Source organism: Salmo salar, chromosome ssa08 (genome assembly GCF_905237065.1).
Source record: "Salmo salar chromosome ssa08, Ssal_v3.1, whole genome shotgun sequence".
NCBI lineage: Eukaryota > Metazoa > Chordata > Actinopteri > Salmoniformes > Salmonidae > Salmo > Salmo salar.
In genome coordinates this window covers 23,806,162-23,811,161 of record NC_059449.1, presented here as the reverse complement: position 1 = coordinate 23,811,161, position 5,000 = coordinate 23,806,162, and the positions used below count along the sequence as shown (strand labels likewise).

The 5,000-nt window shown below is 42.8% G+C and overlaps 1 pseudogene; it reads left to right on the top strand.

Annotated features, from left to right (window-relative positions):
* Positions 1-5,000, top strand: part of LOC106596240 (tyrosine-protein phosphatase non-receptor type 9-like) — a 52,160-nt pseudogene that overhangs the window by 7,624 nt on the left and 39,536 nt on the right.

Genomic DNA, 5,000 nt, shown 5'->3' with positions numbered 1-5,000 from the left:
TTAAAAAAAATAAATTTAAACCTCCATTTCTGAATGATAATATATTAAAACTATAGTTCTTCACAGTAAGTTATTTGAGAAAATCTTTCCAATAATCCCCCCCCTCGAAAATCACCAATCCTCGGTGTGGAAGGGCCTACTGCAGCATTGGCCAATAGTCTGTGTTTTCCATGAGCTCATTTCTTTACCCGCCAATAGATCACGGCGTATCAATGAAGTCTCCCTCTTCAGCCCCAGCCGCGTTAGTCTCCCTCTTCATCACCAGCCGTGTTAGTCTCCCTCTTCATCACCAGCCGTGTTAGTCTCCCTCTTCATCACCAGCCGCGTTAGTCTCCCTCTTCATCACCAGCCGTGTTAGTCTCCCTCTTCATCACCAGCCGCGTTAGTCTCCCTCTTCATCACAGCATCAGTTTCCAGGGGATTCTGTTCCATCAGTGAATAACAGCATCAGTTTCCAGGGGATTCTGTTCCATCAGTGTATAACAGCATCAGTTTACAGGGGATTCTGTTCCATCAGTGAATAACAGCATCAGTTTCCAGGGGATTCTGTTCCATCAGTGTATAACAGCATCAGTTTCCAGGGGATTCTGTTCCATCAGTGAATAACAGCATCAGTTTCCAGGGGATTCTGTTCCATCAGTGAATAACAGCATCAGTTTCCAGGGGATTCTGTTCCATCAGTGAATAACAGCATCAGTTTCCAGGGGATTCTGTTCCATCAGTGAATAACAGCATCAGTTTCCAGGGGATTCTGTTCCATCAGTGAATAACAGCATCAGTTTCCAGGGGATTCTGTTCCATCAGTGAATAACAGCATCAGTTTCCAGGGGATTCTGTTCCATCAGTGAATAACAGCATCAGTTTCCAGGGGATTCTGTTCCATCAGTGTATAACAGCATCAGTTTCCAGGGGATTCTGTTCCATCAGTGAATAACAGCATCAGTTTCCAGGGGATTCTGTTCCATCAGTGTATAACAGCATCAGTTTCCAGGGGATTCTGTTCCATCAGTGAATAACAGCATCAGTTTCCAGGGGATTCTGTTCCATCAGTGAATAACAGCATCAGTTTCCAGGGGATTCTGTTCCATCAGTGTATAACAGCATCAGTTTCCAGGGGATTCTGTTCCATCAGTGAATAACAGCATCAGTTTCCAGGGGATTCTGTTCCATCAGTGTATAACAGCATCAGTTTCCAGGGGATTCTGTTTCTCTCTGCCATTTTGGCCTGCGACACTTTTATTTATTGGCTTTGAATTTTTTTTATTAGACAAAAGTGTGTTATATTTTGTGTGTGTGTGTTTATATATGTGTGTGTGTGTGTGTTTGTATATATTGTTTTTTTGGTGTGTGTGTATATGTGTGTGTGTGTGTGTATGTTGTGTTTTATATGTGTGTGTGTGTGTTATGTATATGTGTGTGTGTGTGTATGTATATGTGTGTGTGTGTTGTGTGTGTGTGTGTGTGTGTGTGTGTGTGTGTGTGTGTGTATGTGTGTGTGTGTGTGTGTTGTTTGTTACAACAGTGACAGGAACAGAAGCAGCTTGTTGAACTAATAGCCTAACTAATGTGTCTTACATTCCCTCCCTCTCTCTCTTTCTCTCCCTCCCTCTCTCTACCCCCCCTCACTCTCTCTCTCTCTCCCTCCGTCTCTCTCTAACCTCTCTCTACCCTCTCTCTCTATCTCTCTCCCTCTCTCTACCCTCTCTCTCTCTCTCCCTCCCTCTCCCTCCCTCTCTCCACCCTCTCTCTCTCTCTCTCTCCCTCTCTCTCCCTCTCTCTCCCTCTCTCTCTCTCTCTCTCTCTCCTCTCTCTCTCTTTCTCTTCTCTCTCTCTCTCTCCCTCCCTCTCTCTACCCTCTCTCTCTCTCTTCTCTCTCTCCCTCCCTGGAAAAACTGAGAGGAGGGAAAATAAGGATAAGAGTGAGCTGACAGGCAGCAGGCCCTCTCGCCCTCTCGTCTGACTCCTTCTCTCCCGCATTCCCTCTCTCTCGTCTTCATTCCCTGAGGGTTTGTCTTATGATGAATTGGGCTGTCTGAACAAACCCTCACCAATTAGACAGAGAGAGAGAGAGAGAGAGGAGGGGAGGGAGGGAGGGAGGAGGGAGGGAGAGAGGGAGAGAGAGGATGTGAGAAAAGAGGTAGAAAATGCTGTCGTTGTGTTTACAGTAAAGCTCAGGAGGACTGTAAAATAAAGGTCTATTAGAATGCTGTGTGTTTACAGTAAAGTTCAGGAGGACTGTAAAATGTTCTAGAATGCTGTTTGTCTTTAGATCTGTGTGTTTACAGTAAAGTTCAGGAGGACTGTAAAATAAAGGTCTATTAGAATGCTGTTTGTTTACAGTTTCAGGAGGCTGTAAAATAGGTATTCGTCTGTTTACAGTAAAGCTCATGAGGACTGTAAAATAAAGGTCTATTAGAATGCTGTCTGTTGTTTACAGTAAAGCTCAGGAGGACTAAGTAAAGGTCCTCCAGAATGCTGTTTGTTGTGTTTACAGTAAAGCTCATGAGGACTAAGTAAAGGTCCTCTAGAATGCTGTTTGTTGTGTTTACAGTAAAGCTCATGAGGACTAAGTAAAGGTCCTCCAGAATGCTGTTTGTTGTGTTTACAGTAAAGCTCATGAGGACTAAGTAAAGGTCCTCCAGAATGCTGTTTGTTGTGTTTACAGTAAAGCTCATGAGGACTAAGTAAAGGTCCTCCAGAATGCTGTTTGTTGTGTTTACAGTAAAGCTCATGAGGACTAAGTAAAGGTCCTCTAGAATGCTGTTTGTTGTGTTTACAGTAAAGCTCATGAGGACTAAGTAAAGGTCCTCCAGAATGCTGTTTGTTGTGTTTACAGTAAAGCTCATGAGGACTAAGTAAAGGTCCTCCAGAATGCTGTTTGTTGTGTTTACAGTAAAGCTCATGAGGACTAAGTAAAGGTCCTCCAGAATGCTGTTTGTTGTGTTTACAGTAAAGCTCATGAGGACTAAGTAAAGGTCCTCTAGAATGCTGTTTGTTGTGTTTACAGTAAAGCTCATGAGGACTAAGTAAAGGTCCTCCAGAATGCTGTTTGTTGTGTTTACAGTAAAGCTCTGTGTGTTTCAGCCTGGTCGTGATGCTAAGGGTGCAGCTCTGGCTCTGTTCACCGCTCGTCTCCACCGCTCTGACGTCACTACCCATAGGGCTGTGCTGCAGGCCATCATCTTTCAGCTGGACAAAGCCATCGAGAGGTAACCCCCCCCACCCCCCCCGCCCTACTTTATTTCTCTCTTCTTCTCGGTCTCTCTCCATTCTCCCTACCTCTCCCTCCCTACCTCTCTCTCTCTTAATTAGTCCTATTCTCTCTCTCGTTCCTTAATTCGTCCTATTCTCTCTCTCCTTAATTAGTCCTATACTCTCTCTCTCGCTCCTTAATTAGTCCTATTTTCTCTCTCCTTAATTAGTCCTATTCTCTCTCTCGTTCCTTAATTAGTCCTATTTTCTCTCTCCTTAATTAGTCCTATTCTCTCTCTCTCTCCTTAATTAGTCCTATACTCTCTCTCTCGCTCCTTAATTAGTCCTATTCTCTCTCTCGTTCCTTAATTAGTCCTATTTTCTCTCTCCTTAATTAGTCCTATTCTCTCTCTCTCGCTCCTTAATTAGTCCTATTCTCTCTCTCCTTAATTAGTCCTACTCTCTTTCTCTCGCTCCTTAATTAGTCCTATTCTCTCTCTCGTTCCTTAATTAGTCCTATTCTCTCTCTCCTTAATTAGTCCTATACTCTCTCTCTCGTTCCTTAATTAGTCCTATTATCTCTCTCCTTAATTAGTCCTATACTCTCTCTCTCTCTCGTTCCTTAATTAGTCCTATACTCTCTCGTTCCTTAATTAGTCCTATACACTCTCTCTCTCTCGTTCCTTAATTAGTCCTATTCTCTCTCTCCTTAATTAGTCCTATACTCTCTCTCTCTCTCTCGTTCCTTAATTAGTCCTATTTTCTCTCTCCTTAATTAGTCCTATTCTCTCTCTCTCGCTCCTTAATTAGTCCTATTCTCTCTCTCCTTAATTAGTCCTACTCTCTTTCTCTCGCTCCTTAATTAGTCCTATTCTCTCTCTCTCGTTCCTTAATTAGTCCTATTCTCTCTCTCCTTAATTAGTCCTATACTCTCTCTCTCGTTCCTTAATTAGTCCTATTATCTCTCTCCTTAATTAGTCCTATACACTCTCTCTCTCGTTCCTTAATTAGTCCTATACTCTCTCGTTCCTTAATTAGTCCTATACACTCTCTCTCTCTCGTTCCTTAATTAGTCCTATTCTCTCTCTCCTTAATTAGTCCTATACTCTCTCTCTCTCTCTCTCCTTAATTAGTCCTATACTCTCTCGTTCCTTAATTAGTCCTATACACTCTCTCTCTCTCGTTCCTTAATTAGTCCTATTCTCTCTTTGTCTCCTTCACCTCTCAATCCTTTAATGTACATAACAGAAATCTCACCTCCCCCCCTCTCTCTCCCTCCCTTCCTCTCTCCAGTGTTGACACCCAGAGAGATGGTTTAATTTTCATCTATGACATGACCAATTCCAGCTATGGGAACTTTGACTATGAGCTCTGTGTCAAGATCCTCGACCTCCTCAAGGTAACACACCGCCTGTGTCCCAAATTACTCCCTGTCAAATGATTCCCTGTCAAATGACTCCCTGTGTCAAATGAATCCCTGTCAAATGATTCCCTGTCAAATCTTAGCACATTTAGTTTTAATTTTTCACACACGCCGAATACAACAGGTGAAGACTTCACTGTGAAATGCTGATTTTACGAGCCCTTTCCCAACAATGCAGAGTTAAAGTAAGAAAATGTACAAATAAAAATATGAAATAGTGTAACAATAAATAACAATAATGAGGCTAAATACAAGGAGTACCAGTACCCAGTCAATGTTTAAAAGTCTTACTCTCACATCGGCTACGGAGATCGACAACACTCAGTCTTCCGGGACAGCAGGGGCTCTCATGCCTGGCTCAGTGTTGTTTGCCTCTAAGCGAACA